Source organism: Styela clava, chromosome 13 (genome assembly GCF_964204865.1).
Source record: "Styela clava chromosome 13, kaStyClav1.hap1.2, whole genome shotgun sequence".
In the NCBI taxonomy this organism is placed as follows: domain Eukaryota; kingdom Metazoa; phylum Chordata; class Ascidiacea; order Stolidobranchia; family Styelidae; genus Styela; species Styela clava.
Window position 1 is genome coordinate 5,084,972 of NC_135262.1, and position 18,463 is coordinate 5,103,434.

The window sequence follows — 18,463 nt, forward strand, 5'->3', positions numbered from 1 at the left end:
TCAAGCTTTAATATGTAGGCTATATACACATTTTTATAGCGCAAAGTCAAAGACATGTAATGTTTTTTTAAATAGATGTTCACCACTAAATATTTATTTTATTATCGCTATAGTCAGGGTTACCATATCGTGCATGTTTTCTAGCCCTCGTCTTATAAAGTAACGATGTGCCTACTTCTAGGAAAAGTTCTCATTTTTAAATTGGGAACTTATTATGTCTTGGAAACATGGATGATTCATTCTTGTAATTAAAAAAACGAGTAATCGTAAGCATGAGTTTCCTTTAGAATATGAAAGGATTTTGCTAATGTCAAACAAAGTCGAAAGGGTAAGACCCATGATCACTGCTGCTGCAATTAGTTAGTGCCCACAAGACCACCACAAAACTCTTTCTTTTTCTGAATTTTTTGAAAAGCATTGTGGGAAACCTAAATATGAAGACTTTAGAGCAGGGGTGGACAAGGTTTTTGAACCAAGGGCCAAAAATTATGCCTACCTACCCGGCGGGCCATCTAAGTGTGACATGAAAAGTTACATTTTATGAACAACAGTTTTACAAAAGTGAATGCGGAAAACAGAAAGCATCGTACCAAAATTGAATTTATTTTCAATCCCAACAAATTCTCTGAGCTATTTTTAGCTGGAACATAAAAATTTAGTTTCAGGTTAGTTGTGGCAGCATCAGGCAAGCCAGATTGAATTACCCAATGGGATTAATTATTTGTTAATCGTATGTCTATATCATTTTATAATATGAAAGCAAAAAATAATGCCATACCACCTGCTTCATGACTAATTTTTTGTTTTTATTTACAGGTTTTCTTAATCATTAATCTTGGACTTGCCACACCCAGTTTATAAAATCGAAGCATGCAACTATGAAGATAACTAAGATGTCCCAGACAAACGCATTGCAGCCGCACTTGTGAGATCCAAAGCTTTAATATATAGAAAAATACTAAATCATTAACAATTTATTGTTACGTAATTTTTGATGGATGCGAACAATATGAAACAGCATAAATGATCATTGTAACTTGTTTTCATATATATCTACCAAATGTAGTGGATATGTCTATAATAGTATTGTTTCTATTTTACTGCATTTTGATTTTTTGCATTCCTCCATTCCATTTATGAACATATATCTCTGTAATATTAAATAATCTGGCATGACTTATTAACACTTTATTATGTATTTTTTAATGAATGCGAATGAATGAATAAGACCGCATATCTGATTGGTATTTGCTTTCATATCACCAAATTTTGTTTATAGAAGTATTGTTCATATTTCATTATATTGTTTATATTTCATTGTATTGTATATATCTCTGTAATATTAAATAATCTGGCATGACTTATTAACACTTTATTATGTATTTTTTAATGAATGCGAATGAATTAATAAGACCGCATATCTGATTGGTATTTGCTTTCATATCACCAAATTTTGTTTATAGAAGTATTGTTTATATTTCATTGTATTTTAATTTTCTCCCATCCCTCCATTCTAGTTTAAATTAAGCATCTCTTTACGTAATATTATCATAATCTGGCATGAAGGAGACGGCGTCATTCAACATATTTGTCCTATAGCTAACTTATACAAGTACTGTCCCAATTATTGCCAAATTGGCATTAAAAATATAAAACATGAAAAATGATTTTTTGGAACCATTTTGTCTGTTAAATCACGGATTCTGTCGATGAACAACTGATGTGTGATTTGACCTGTATTTAGTACAAATCAAATAAAGTCTATTATGATTGTCGGTGCTACCATAACACAAATATAATCTATTACTTCATCAACACTGCCGGTTTTTGTTTGGAAATCATCTTCAGGAGACAAACCAGGCCGGCATGGTTTGTATCTTTTGTCGATGACTCTCCTTCAAAAAACAAAACAAAAAACAAATACAATACACTCACATACACAGGGGTTGGGAGGGGGGAAGGGGGTTCTGGGAAGAGGTTGGGCCCTGGGAGGGAGAACACAGCATCGACATCATTATCAGGCAATATTTGTTTGGCATATGCTAAAATAAAACCCTTGACGGAATAACATAAAACCATTGGCAGAATCCGCTATATTTGAAGTGATTTTTTTCGATTTCTGCAACTTTCACAATAAATTACAGTTGAATGACGGTGCTTTCTTTTACAATCAAAAATTGTATGACCAACAAAGCGTTTTAAGTACAGTAAACCCTACGAGCCTCATTGTTTGACAAACCTCTTTAGTGGCGGTAATCATTTCCAAAAACTCTTTCTGCCACTGAATTTCCCATTATGCCTAAAAAAAGATATTGTCAATAAATAAACTTTGCTCAAAAGCGCGCATTCCATGACCATCCCATAGAGTTCATTTCCGTTTTTATTTGTTAACTATTTTAGTAGCGAATTTATAGGCACATTGTTTTTATTTTTATTACTGTTTGTGAAATGATGTTATATTTTCCCTCGCCGATGTGTCATTTCTACCAGATTAATCTTTTTCCGTGTACAAATTCGAATTTCCTAAATATATGTAGGGTGTGCTTGGCAAGCCACAAGAGCAGGCTGGTAGCATTACTACTGAAAAAATACTTTCTGATATGTTCTCTGTCTACATCTGGCTATCCCATTTTTTATATTCATGATGAATCCCTTCGGACAGTGACTAGAAATTTCATTATAGAAATCGTAATTTGATGACTACTTTTTTGACAAATCTTATCATAATATATGCTCATAGTTTTTGTTTCAACCTGGATTGAATCACGGATTTTATAATTCTGTTACAATTTTCCTTACCAATGTGTTATATCTCCCAGAGTAATCTCATTCGTCTGTAAATTCAAATATATCTAAATTTGAAGGGGGTGTTTGACAAGCCACTATTTATTGGCTGGCAGCATTGCTTCTGCGGTCCTATATTCCGAATTGCCTAGAATGAAATGTTCGTTTGGCACTCAAAATGGAACATTTGCCTATAATATGATGTCTAAATTTGACTTTCTCATTTGCCATATTAATAATGAATGACCATCCCGAAGTTCATTCCCACGTTCATTTAATAACTAATTTTCTGACGAATCCAACCAAAATATATGCAGTTCTTTTTATTTTTATTACTGATTGTGTAATGATGATACATTTCCCCTTACCTATGTATTATATTTCCCAGAGTAATTACAAATTCAATTATACTAAATGTGTAGGGTGTGTTTCACAAGCCACTATTTGTTGATTACCAGTCTTTTTGACTCTCTATGCTGGTAGCACTAATGCTGCAGTCCTACATTCGAAATTGCCTAAAGATGGAACATTCATTTGGCACTAAATAGAAACATTTTCTTATAATAAGCTGTCTGCATTTGGCTATCTTATTTGTCATATGATTAATGATAAATCCCCACGGACAGAGACTAGTAAGGTAAATATAAAAATTTTGCTTCACGTTGCCATTCGTACTTGAATGACTAATTTTTTAACTAATCTTACCGAAATATGTTCACGTGTTTTTTTTTATCACTAATTGTATAATTTTGTTGCATTTTTTTTACCCTTGTATTATAGCTGTTATACATGAGAGGAGTCTTTTTTGTGTACAAATTTTAATATACCATTTGTTGATTACCGATCTAAAAATGGAAAATTCATTTGGCACTAAAAATAAAACTTTCCTATAATAAGCTGATTCCATTTGGCTATCCCATTTTTCATATTCACGATGAATGATAAATCTCCTCGGACAGTGACTAGTATTGTCATTATATTCGGACGAATTATACCCAAATATATGTACATAGTTTTATTTTTATTACTGATTGTGAAATAATGTTTCATTTTTCTGTATCGATATGTTTTATATCCCAGAGAAGTAGTTTTTGTTTACAAATTCGAATATACCTAGATTTGTAGGGTGTGTTTGACAAGCCACTATTTGATGGTTGCAAATCTTTTTGACTCTCCTTGCTGGTAGCATTATTACTGCGGTCGCATATTCCAAACTGCCTAAAATAGGAACATTTGTTTGGCATAAAAAAGAAACATTTTTTCTATAATATGCTGTCTATATATTGCAATGCCATTTGCCATATTCACAATGAACGATAAATCCCCTAGGTAATTGACTAGTATTGTCATTATAGAAATTTCGCTTCACGTTGCGATTTGTACTTCCAAGGCCAAAATCTGCCTTTATTGGTATATAATGTCATTATAGAAATTTTGCTTCACACGTTTCTCTTTGTATTAAAACGTCTTTATTTTTATTTGAAAACAAATTTTCTGGCAAATTCCACCCATATATATGCACATAGTTTTTATTTTTGTTACTGTTAGTGAAAAGGAGTTGAATTTCGCTTGCCACACCTCCCAGAGTAGTCTTTTTTCGTGTAGTAATTCGAATCTAAGTCTGTAGGATGTGTTTGACAGACCACAATTTGTTAGTTGCTAATCTATTTGACTTTACATACTGGTAGCATTAATGCTGCTCTCCTATATTCCAGATTGAATGAAATAGTTACATTCGTTTGGCACTAAAACGAAATATTTTCCGATAATATGCTGTCTACATTTGGCTATCCCATTTGTCATATTTATGATGAACTATAAATCACCTCGGTGACTAGTATTGTAATTATAGAAATTTTGCATCACGTTTCTCTTTGTACTGCCATGGCCAAAATTTGTCTTTATTTTTGTTTGATAACAAATTTTCTGACGAATCCCACACAAATATATGCATAGGATTTAAATTTTTATTCCAGATTGTGAAATGATGTTGAATAATTTCCTTTACCGATATGTTGTATCTCCCAGGGTAGTCTGTTTTCGTGTACAAATTCTAATATACCTAAATTTGTAGGGTGTGTTTGACAAACCACTATTTGATGATCGTCAATCATTTTGACTCTCCATGCTGGTAGAAATACTGTTGTGGTCCTATATTCCAAATTGCCTAAACTAGGTACATCCGTTTGGCATTTAATTAAAATGAAACAATTTTATATGACATGCTGCCTCTATTTGGCTATCTTGAATGTCATAGTCATGATGAATGATATATCGCTTCGGAAAGTGACTGGTTTTGTCATTATAGAATTTTTCTGGCAAATCCTACCCAAATATATGCCCAGAGTATTTATTTTTATTACTGATAGTAAAATGATGTTAAATATTCTTTGCCATACCTCCCAGAGTAAACTTTTTTTCATATACAAATTCGAATATACCTAAATTTATAGGATGTGTTTGTTGAACAAGCCACTATTTGATGGTTGTCAACATTTCGACTCTCCATGCTGGTAGAAATACTGCTGTGGTCCTATATTCCAAATTGCATAAAATAGGTACATTCGTTTGACGCTAAAAATGAAACATTATTCTATAATATGCTGTCTACATTTGGCTATCTCAATTGTCATATTCATGATGACACGTTGCGCTTTGTACTTCCATGAACCAAAATTTGTCTTTATTTTTGTTTGATAACAAATTTTCTGACGAATCCCACCCAAATATATGCATAGGATTTAAATTTTTATTTCTGATTGTGAAATGAAGTTGAATTTCCATTACCGATATGTTATATCTCTTAGTAGTCTCTTCGTGTACAAATTCTAATATACCTAAATTTATAGGGTGTGTTTGACAAACCACTATTTGATGGTTGTCAATCTTTTTGACTCTCCATGCTGGTAGAAATACTACTGTGGTCTTATATTCCAAATTGCATAAAACAGGTACATTCGTTTGGCTTTAAAATGAAACAATTTTGTATGATATGCTGTCTCTATTTGGCTATCTCATATGTCATATTTATGATGAGTGATATATCGCCTCGGAAAGTGACTAGTTTTGTCATTATAGAAATTTTCTGACGAATCCCACCCAAATATATGCACAGAGTTTTCATTTTTATTACTGATAGTGAAATGATATTAAGTATCCCTTGCCATACCTCCCAGAGTAGTCTTTTTTCGTATACAAATTCGAATATACCTAAATTTGTAGGGTGTGTTTGGCAAGTCACTATTTGTTGGTTGCCAAACTTTTTGACGCTCCATGCTGGCAGCATTACTGCTGCGGTCCTATATTCAAAATTGTATGAAATAGTTACATTCGTTTGGCAGTATAAATGAAACATTTTCTGTAACATGTTGTCTGTATATTTGGCAATCCCATTCGTCATATTCAGGATGAATGATAAATTGTCTTGGAAAGTGATTTGTATTGTCATTATAGAAAATTTCTGACGAATCCTATCCAAATATTTGCACAGAGTTTTCATTTTTTATACTGTTAGTGAAATGATGTTAAATATCCCTTGCCATACTTCCCAGAGTAATTTTTTTTCGTATACAAATTCGAATATACCTAAATTTGTAGAGTGTGTTTGGCAACCCACTATTTGTTGTTTGCCAATCGTTTTGACACTCCATGCTGGTAGCGATACTGCTGGGACCAATATTCCAAATTGCCTAAAATAGGAAAATTCGTTTGGCACTGAAAATGAGATATGTTTCTATAATATGCTGTCCATATTTGACCATCATGGCGAGGGCAGTGACTACTAGTATTGTCGTTATAGAAATTTTGCTTCAAGTTACGCATTGTACTTCCATGTCCAAAATTTGTCCCGATTCTTATTTGATAATCACTTTTCTGACGAACCCTAACAAAATATATGCACACAAGCCTTTTGACTCACCATGTTGGAAGCATTACTGCTGCGATCGTATATTCCAAATTGCCTAAAATAGGAAGATTCGTTTGGCACGGAAAATTAAACATTTCTCTATAATATGCTGTCAACATTTAGCTATCCCATTCGCCATAATCACCTCTGACAATGACTAGAATTGTCATTATAAAAATTTAGCTTCACGTTGCTCTTTGTACTTCCAAGGCCAAAATTAGTATTTATTGATATATTTTAAACACTTTTCTGACGAATCCCACCCAAATATATGCACATGGTTTATATTTATATAACTGAGACAGTGAAAGGATGTTAAATTTCTCTTACCGAAGTGTCATATCGTACAAATTCAAATATACCTAAATTTATAGGGTGTGTTTAACAAGCCACTATTTGATGGTTGTCAAATTTTTTGACTCTCCATGCTGATAGAAATAATGCTGTGGTCCTATATTCCAAATTGCATAAAATAGGTACATTCGTTTGACGGTAAAAATGAAACATTATTCTATAATATGTTGTCTAAATTTAGCTATCTCAATTGTCATATTCATGATGACACGTTGCGCTTTGTACTCCCATGAACCAAATTTTGTCTTTATTTTTGTTTGATAACAAATTTTCTGACGAATCCCACCCAAATATATGCATAGGATTTAAATTTTTATTCTTGATTGTGAAATGAAGTTATTACCATTACCGATATGTAATATCTCTTAGTAGTCTCTTTTCGTGTACAAATTCGAATATACCTAAATTTATAGGGTGTGTTTGACAAGCTACTATTTGATGGTTGTCAATCTTTTTGACTCCTCATGCTGGTAGAAATACTGCTGTGGTCCTATATTCCAAATTGCATAAAACAGATACATTCGTTTGGCTTTAAATGAAACAATTTTGTATGATATGCTGTCTCTATTTGGCTATTTCATCTGTCATATTTATGATGAATGATATATCGCCTCGGAAAGTGACTAGTTTTGTCATTATAGAAATTTTCTGACAAATCCCAGCCAAATATATGCACAGAGTTTTCATTTTTATTACTGATAGTGAAATGATATTAAGTATCCCTTGCCATACCTCCCAGAGTAGTCTTTTTTCGTATACAAATTCGAATATATCAAAATTTGTAGGGTGTGTTTGGCAAGTCACTATTTGTTGATTGCCAAACTTTTTGACGCTCCATGCTGACAGCATTACTGCTGCGGTCCTATATTCAAAATTGTATGAAATAGTTACATTCGTTTGGCAGAATAAATGAAACACTTTCTGTAACATGCTGTCTGTATATTTGGCAATCCCATTCGTCATATTCAGGATGAATGATAAATTGTCTTGGAAAGTGATTTGTATTGTCATTATAGAAAATTTCTGACGAATCCTATCCAAATATTTGCACAGAGTTTTCATTTTTTATACTGTTGGTGAAATGATGTTAAATATCCCTTGCCATACTTCCCAGAGTAATTTTTTTTTGTATACAAATTCGAATATACCTAAATTTGTAGAGTGTGTTTGGCAACCCACTATTTGTTGGTTGCCAATCGTCTTGACACTCCTTGCTGGTAGCGATACTGCTGGGACCAATATTTCAAATTGCCTAAAATAGGAAAATTCGTTTGGCACTGAAAATGAGATATGTTTCTATAATATGCTGTCCATATTTGACCATCATGGCGAGGGCAGTGACTACTAGTATTGACGTTATAGAAATTTTGCTTCAAGTTACGCATTGTACTTCCATGTCCAAAATTTGTCCCGATTCTTATTTGATAATCACTTTTCTGACGAACCCTAACAAAATATATGCACACAAGCCTTTTGACTCACCATGTTGGAAGCATTACTGCTGCGATCGTATATTCCAAATTGCCTAAAACAGGAAGATTCGTTGGAACGGAAAATTAAACATTTCTCTATAATATGCTGTCAACATTTGGCTTTCCCATTCGCCATAATCACATCTGACAATGACTAGAATTGTCATTATAAAAATTTAGCTTCACGTTGCGCTTTGTACTTCCAAGGCCAAAATTAGTATTTATTGATATATTGTAAACACTTTTCTGACGAATCCCACCCAAATATATGCACATGGTTTATATTTATATAACTGAGACAGTGAAAGGATGTTAAATTTCTCTTACCGAAGTGTCATATCGTACAAATTCAAATATACCTAAATTTATAGGGTGTGTTTAACAAGCCACTATTTGATGGTTGTCAATCTTTTTGACTCCCCATGCTGGTAGAAATACCGCTGTGGTCCTATATTCCAAATTGCATAAAAAAGGTACATTCGTTTGGCTTTAAATGATACAATTTTGTATGATATGCTGTCTCAATTTGGCTATCTCATATGTCATATTTATGATGAATGATATATCGACTCGGAAAGTGACTAGTTTTGTCATTATAGAAATTTTCTGATGAATCACAACCAAATATACGCACAGAGTTTTCATTTTTATTACTGATAGTGAAATTATGTTAAATATCCCTTGTCATACCTCCCAGAGTAGTAATTTTTCGTATACAAATTCTAATATACCTAAATTTATAGGGTGTGTTTGAACAAGCCACTATTTGATGGTTGTCAATATTTCGACACTCCATGCTGGTAGAAATAATGCTGTGGTCCTATATTCCAAATTGCATAAAATAGGTACATTCGTTTGACGCCAAAAATAAACATTATTCTATAATATGCTGTCTACATTTGGCTATCTCAATTGTCATATTCATGATGACACGTTGCGCTTTGTACTTCCATGAACCAAAATTTGTCTTTATTTTTGTTTGATAACAAATTTTCTGACGAATCCCACACAAATATATGCATAGGATTTAAATTTTTATTTCTGATTGTGAAATGAAGGTAAATTTCCATTACCGATATGTTATATCTCTTAGTAGTCTCTTTTCGTGTACAAATTCGATTATACCCAAATTTATAGGGTGTGTTTGACAAGCCACTATTTGATGGTTGTCAATCATTTTGACTAGAAATACTACTGTGGTCCTATATTCCAAATTGCATAAAACAGGTACATTCGTTTGGCTTTAAAATGAAACAATTTTGTATGATATGCTGTCTCTTATTGGCTATTTCATCTGTCATATTTATGATGAATGACAAATCGCCTCGAAAAGTGACTAGTTTTGTTATTATAGAAATTTTCTATCGAATCCTACCCAAATATATGCACAGAGTTTTCATTTTTATTACTAATGGTGAAATGATGTTAAATATCCCTTGCCATACCTCCCAGAGTAGTCTTTTTTCGTATATAAATTCGAATATACCTTAATTGGTAGAGTGTTTGGCAAGCCACTATTTGTTGGTTGCCAATGGATTTGACACTCCATGCTGGTTGCGATACTGCTGGTATCTATATTTCAAATTGCCTAAAATAGGAACATTCGTTTGGCACGGCACTGAAAATGATATATTTTTCTATAATATGCTGTCCTTATTTGGCTACCATGACGAGGGCAGTGACTACTAGTATTGTCGTTATAGAAATTTCGCTTTTCGCTTCAAGTTGCGCATTTTACTTCCATGTCCAAAATTTGTCCCGATTCTTATTCGATAATCACTTTTCTGACGAACCCTAACAAAATATATGCACACAGTTTTCATTTTAATTGCTGATTGTGAAATATGTTACATTTCCTTACCGATGCATTATATTTCCCAGAATAGTCTTTTCGTGTACAAATTCAAATATAACAAAATTTGTAGGGTGTGTTTGACAAGCCACTTTTTGTTAGTTGTCAATATTTTTGACTCACCATGTTGGAAGCATTACTGCTGCGATCGTATATTCAAAATTGCCTAAAATAGGAAGATTCGTTTGGCACAAAAAATTAAACATTTCTCTATAATATGCTGTCAACATTTGGCTATCCCATTCGCCATAATCACCTCGGACAATGATTAGCATTTTCATTATAGAAATTTAGCTTCACGTTGCGCTTTGTACTTCCAAGGCCAAATATGTTTTTTTTTATATTTTTTAACCAATTTCCTGACGAATCACACCCAAATATATGCACATGGTTTATATTTATATAAATGAGACCGTGAAAGGATGTTAAATTTCTCTTACCGAAGTGTCATATCGTACAAATTCGAATATACCTAAATTTATAGGGTGTGTTTGGCAAGCCACTATTTGATGGTTGTCAACATTTTGACTCTCCATGCTGATAGAAATACTGTTGTGGTCCTATATTCCAAATTGCATAAAACAGGTACATTCGTTTGGCTTTAAATGAAACAATTTTGTATGATATGCTGTCTCTTCTTGGCTATTTCATCTCTCATATTTATGATGAATGAAATATCGCCTCGGAAAGTGACTAGTTTTGTCATTATAGAAATTTTCTGACGAATCACAACCAGATATACGCACAGAGTTTTCATTTTTATTACTAATAGTGAAATGATGTTAAATATCCCTTGCCATACCTCCCAGAGTAAACTTTTTTTCATATACAAATTCGAATGTACCTAAATTTATAGGATGTGTTTGTTGAACAAGCCACTATTTGATGGTTGTCAACATTTCGACTCTCCATGGTCCTATATTCCAAATTGCATAAAATAGGTACATTCGTTTGACGCTAAAAATGAAACATTATTCTATAATATGCTGTCTACATTTGGCTATCTCAATTGTCATATTCATGATGACACGTTGCGCTTTGTACTTCCATGAACCAAAATTTGTCTTTATTTTTGTTTGATAACAAATTTTCTGACGAATCCCACCCAAATATATGCATAGGATTTAAATTTTTATTTTTGATTGTGAAATGAAGTTGAATTTCCATTACCGATATGTTATATCTCTTAGTAGTCTCTTCGTGTACAAATTCTAATATACCTAAATTTATAGGGTGTGTTTGACAAGCCACTATTTGATGGTTGTCAATCATTTTGACTCTCCATGCTGGTAGAAATACTACTGTGGTCTTATATTCCAATTTACAATTTTGTATGATATGCTGTCTCTATTTGGCTATCTTATATGTCATATTGATGATGAATGACAAATCGCCTCGAAAAGTGACTAGTTTTGTTATTATAGAAATTTTCTATCGAATCCTACCCAAATATATGCACAGAGTTTTCATTTTCATTACTAATGGTGAAATGATGTTAAGTATCCCTTGCCATATCTCCCAGAGTAGTCCTTTTTTCGTATATAAATTCGAATATACCTTAATTTGTAGAGTGTGTTTGGCAAGTCATATTTATTGGTTGCCAATCTTTTTGACTCTTCATGCTGGTAGCGAGACTGCTGGGACGTATATTTCAAATTGCCTAAAATAGGAAGATTCGTTTGGCACTGAAAATGATATATTTTTCTATAATATGCTATTCATATTTGGCTATCCCATTTGCCATAATCATGACGAGGGCAGTGACTAGTATTGTCGTTACAGAAATTATGCTTCAAGTTGCGCATTGTACTTCCATGTTTAAAATTTGTCTTGATTCTTATTTGATAATCACTTTTCTGACAAATCCCACAAAAATATATGCTAGTATGCTTATTTATATTAGTGATTGTGAAGTATGTTACCAATTTCTTGCCAATATGTTTTAGTTTTTTGGCTAGTTTTTTCGTGTACAAATTGAAATATAACAAAATTTGTAAGGCGTGTTTGACAAGCCTTTTTGTTGGCAATCAAACTTTTCGAGAATCCATACTGCTCTTAATGCCAGAATCCTGCTTACGCAATTCTCAAAATTCATTTGGCACTTAAGAATGGGCATAGGGCGTTTCAGAGTTTTCTGGAGCGCGATAGGACCCCATCAACAAGTCCTAACGAGTGGGTAAACCGACACCTCATGGGTCCACTTGGAAGCTCGGTATATTAATCAAACAAATTTTATAGGAAAACTATTTTTATACAAATCAGTTTTATTGTTAAAATATGCAATGTCTACTACTGTGTAATTATTTTGTAATATGTATTTTTTATAAAAAGAAATAAATATTTTTTTCATATAAAAATTATTTTGTTATCTTTGGTTCGGATTTGAAAGCATTAATACCGAAATGACATATCAAGTCGGGTCATCATCAAATTACGTCTTCCCTCTCAGGTTGAACTGTCCGTGTTAGTCAGCTATATTAGCAGTGCTGGATTTTTGAGCATTGTGCAAATTAGGACGTGCTCGAAGCACCAAGGGGGTAACCACAGAAATTTCTGTAGACGACCTACTTGACATTGATTTTCTCAGTATAGGTGTAGTTTAAGAATGGATAGAGAGATACATCGCACGCGCAATTCACAGCTTGTAATATTGTTGTTGTTGTAGCATTTTTAAACGAGCATTGCCACACCAATTTCAACATGTTTAGAGGCGTTTTATAAATTGAAACCGTAAACCAAAGATGAGACGGTCAGCGCAAGAAGTAGTATGAATCAAATTGGTGAACCGAATGAGTTTTAATCATATAAATTAAGAATTGTACGAATATTAGATTCTTGATTTTGGGGAAATTTTTATTGTCCGAATTAAGTTGATCGGATTCATGCAACAAAAATGTGAAAGCTATAAAAATTCATCTGTTTGTCGCATATTTTGATCTTAACCAAATGGGAATTTTCGGTAACGAATTACACATGAATGCAAACATTTTTACGTATCAACTCAAATTGTGGGATGTAGAGTGTTTAAACTAAAATAGTTTTAATGAATAAGATCTCGTTCCTCTCAATCAGGGTCGATTTTGACCAAGTTGGGCTAGGTTTGACTATAGTTTCCAGTTACGGATTGCAAATTAATGCAAAATTTAGCTTCGAACAACGTTAATTGTTTGATGTACCACATATGTACTATTGTATTTTCGAATAATAAAATTTATTCCAACTTAATCGGAAAGACATGTTGTTGTAGTTTGAAAATTGTGAAATTTCATGTTTTGCGCCTATTTCAAATTGGTACCCCCGTAGTGTGTGTACTAGGTTTGGGTTAGACCATAATTTTATTCCGATTTCCCTTACTTCAGTTTAATTGCGAGTTCGGAGACTTTCTGTGTTAGCCATATACTCCATGCCCTTAGGCGAATATGCGAATATACTCCATGCCCTTAGGCTTCCGTCCCTTTATACAACTTGATGTAAAGTAGACAAACAAAATTAGTCACGTACATATTGGTACACACACTTGTGAAGCGCCGTCAAATTTGACGAAATATGATTCATACAATAGCGGATAGCACATAGATGCAAGATTTGGTTCTCTACATTTTAAATTGTGTGATGAAGAGTGCATATGTTAAAATGTATATCAATAAATAAAATCTCGCCCCTCTTAAACGTATACATATATATATATATGTTGTTGTAGTTTGAAAATTGTGAAACTCCACATTTTTGGATATGTCGATTTTGAATAAATAGAAAATTTTCAATAACGAATTGCACGTTAATGCAAAATTTTGTTCCCAACAACTCAAATTGTTTTGATGTGCAACATACATACTACAATAATTTTCAGTAATAAAAGCTCCTTCTTTTCAATCGAGGGGAATTTCTGCTGATATTGAGATTCGTGAAATTTCTTGTTATATGCTTATACCGAGTTTAATGAGGTAAATTGTTTTCGATAATCAATTACATTTAAACGCATTTATTCCCAATAACTCAGATTCTTGTATGTATAGTTCAGGGACGTCCAACCCGTGGCCCGCGGGCACATGTAGCCCGTCGAAGGTTTCCGAGTGGCACTCGCGGTATTATTCGAAGTTTACAAATCTTTTACAAATCTGAGTCACTATTTAAAGCACTAATTAAAAAATTATCCTCGTCGTTCAAACGCGCGAGAAGCACTACCCAGCAGTTAAAAGGGATATTCACACATTCACTAGTTAAAGCAGCGCACACGATAGTCCCAGATGAACGCTTTTAATCGAATTATGAATACACCTGCTTCGAATCAACGAAGCATGTTCAATGTAATTTTCTGGGGGTAATTGGCCTCGTCACAGGCTGCCAAGCGTGATGTCGTTAATTAAGTAAGATTCTAATCAACCCGATCCTCGCCAGTGTCTGTAGCTCAGGGGAAGCGTTGGGACATGATCAAACAGTAGGTCCGTGGTTCGAATCCCACATGGTGGATTGAGTTGTGGGGCAAAAGGGAAGGCGAGAGCAGCAGCCATAGGGAGCAGAGATGGAAAGGCAATAATAAATCAGGGGGAAGGCCAGGCAATCGGGGCGGAGAAAAAATAGAGCGAGGAGGCAAATGAGAGTTAGAACCAGCGAGACTAACGATACGAGCGAAAGTAAAAATAACACGATAAGAATGGAGGTCTCTCGAAACCCCACAGGGGGCGGGCTAGAGGAGAGAGCCAGCGATAGGAACAGAGGAAGAACAGAGGCAGCAAAGAGCGAAAAACCACGAATGAAAAAAGTTAAAGTGGGAAAAAGAAAATAAAAAACGAGCGAGAGTGGTGGTCAATTATAGCGAACGAAAAAATAAATAATGAGAATATAAATAACTGAACTTGTTGAGCCCCCAGCGAAATATCGATACGAAAACATCATTCACTAACTAAATAATAAAAAACGAGCGAGAGTGGTAATTAATTATAACGAAGCAAAAAAGCAAAGCGATAAAAAAAAATGAGAAAATAAAAAATGAGCGTGGAATGGAAAAATGCGGATAAATACGAAAACATCCAGAGCGAAAACAGCGAAAGAAAACTAGCGAGAGTGAACCAGCGGCAGAAAAAGTCTTATCAGGGCGGAAGAAAACGAGCGAGAGTGAAAATTAACGAACGGAAAAAACCGGGATATATAATAGCGATATAAGAAAATATAAAGCAAGAGTTGAAAATAACAAACGGAAAAGCGAATACAAGGAAAAATTGAGAGGAATGAAATAAAATAAAAATCAGTGAGGCCAGAAGCAGTGGAACAGAATGAAATAAAATAACCTTATTTGGAAGACTGAAAAAGTCGCGAATAACGTGCGCGATTGTTTGGTACATAATTACTTTTTGTTCTCGTGCGAAACTATCGTTCAGTGTGAAAAACAAGTTAAAATAATTAATAAGGAGGTGGATCCGCAACCCGCATGAGTTTTTTTTTGGTATGTGACAATATATAAGAATGTAAAGTATATCAATCAATTTTTTATTGCGATAAAATACATTTCAATTCTTTGTATTTGACTCAGATATTTGGAATTTCCCAAACGGTGATCTACATAATAAAAAGAATAACACAATCAGTCATTATGATTCAATCGAGTTGGTTCAATCTTAATTAAACTACCGGTGCCGGCAGTAAGTATGTTTTTTTGTGGGCAAGTACGACATTGCTTTTAATAACTTATGATAACAGCGATGTTCAGGATGGCCGGTAGTACACAACAGCTTCGTTCATTTGACTCTGTTTCTCATTTTGGTTCCACCCTATCAGTTGGTTTTATTTAAATTTATTCTAGAATAAGATTTGACAGCAAATTATTTGGAAATTAATCCTGGCGATTTTTACTGAGAACATCCCAACCAAGATAACCTTCCACATTTGGCTAGGTCATGACTTCAAATATGACAATTTTTGGCTCAACATAATTTTTTTTCCTAAAATGGGCGTCATAAAACCGCCTGAAATGGACATCAAATTGCTGGCACTTCCATTGAAGCAAATTTGAATAAAAGTAGTCGGGGAAAGAATCCAGCTGCAAATATTTCCATGAATTTGTTTAAATTTGGTGTGAAAATAAACTTGAATAAAAGTTTTCATAAATTCATACGTTTTAACTTATTATTTCTACAAGGACCCCTAATGACATAAGGTCATATTGATGCCAACAAGACTAAATTTGTTCTATTCCATCCAAGTAAGCATAAAAATTCTTGGGAGTTATCTTTGATGAAAATCTATCTTGGAAATCACAAATTACACATGTTATTGGTAGAAGACAAAAAGAAACTTGGCAATTGCTGCCAAGGTTTCTCAGTGTGTTAATCAATCGGCTTTACTAGCAATGTTTCAATCAATATCACTCAGCCACATCCGATACTGTTGCTAATGTTTGGCTCCATGGAAACAAAACACTATTCCCAAATAGTCTGCAAAGTACTTGTAATAGTTTTTTAAGAATTGTCTTTAAGAAAAAAAGATATGAAAGTGTAGACCGTTACTTCAAATCGCTAAATATACTTACGGTTGGAGATACGATGAAATTTGAAGTATTGTCATTAGCTTATGACTTTCATAATAACGCACTACCAAACTGCTTCAATGACATACTTATCAAAAATATCACCAACCGAAGAAGTATCTCCGATTTCTTCCTACCCTTCATGAGTAAATCTGTGAGCCAGCATTCCCTGTTTTAATGGACCCAAACTTTGGAACTCTCTTCCCTCAAATTTGAAAACATTGAAGTCTAAAAAATCTTTTCAAAAACAAGACAAGTCTTATCTAGTCTCCAAATAGTAAAAATTACTGTTTAAAAAACTCACTGATACGTGTTAATAGTTTCGAAACAATCAAATCTCAAAGAAAATGTATATCCTACTACATACTACTAATCGTGTAAGACTATCCAAGTATACACAATTAATTTAGTTTCACATGTTCAATTACTACCGACAGTACACATATGGATGTGAAAATAATATCATCGAACTGTGGTTAGTCAGCCAATATTTAACGTTTTATTTCGTCAAAATATATATAGAAACGTTGTCGTAGAGTCTGGCCTACGAGTTTGCTTGTCACAAATTGATCTGTCACATTATTGTTGTTTGTGTTGTTGTGTCCAAATGAAACATTATCCTTCCTCGATGGTTAGGCACATAAATTGGTATAGGATAGGGGTCCGTAAAAAATAATATCCACAAACAGGGGTCCGCAGCCCGAAAAGTTTGGGAAACCCTGGACTTTAATCAACAACATAATTGTTTATTTCATGGTAATATATTCAAATTTTCAAATATATTCAAAGTTCTGACATATCACATGGACTGTATACACGGGCGCAGCCTAAGGGGTACCCCCCCCCCATTTTGAAATGTAAAAAATGTATGATACATAGCAATGTTTCGTAACTTGAAACGCTTTTTAGACCCTCTAGACCAGGGGTTCTCAATCAGGGGTTCGCGGACCCCAGGGGTTCACGGGAAAATTCCCAGGGGTACTTGTATGGCAGTTGAGTTTCACTGTGTTTCTACTTTTTAATAGCCTTTACTACCAGAGATAATGGGAGCCGCTGCTCAATAACCAAATTTGGTCTCTCGCGGCTCCCCTAACCCTGAAATGCGTTTTAATTATTTATTGCAATTTGTATATCTACTGTGCTTTTAATATGGTGTAGAGTTCCCCTGACCTTGCGTTGTTGTAAAAAATGTGAAATCCACGGCTTTGCAGCCAAACTGTGAATCTCAAAAAACAAGGTGCTGCAAGCATTGTGGAAACATCAGCCCCGTCAGAAAGAGTTTTTTCAATTGCGGGTAACTTTTATACAGCATGAAGAAATTGGAAAGTGGTATGCTAATTGGATATTGAGAGATAGATTCAAGATTCCAATAGTTAGGTGGAGGACTAGGGCAATAACAACAACACGAAGATTTAATTTAGTTATATTAGTTGGTCAATAAATTGATGTTATAGCAAATTGTTAGTCAATATATTAGATTTCTATTTGGTGTCTAATTACTGGGGGTTCGGGTTGATTGTTTCATGAACAGGGAGTACTCAACAGGAGAAAAGTTGAGACCCCCCCATCTT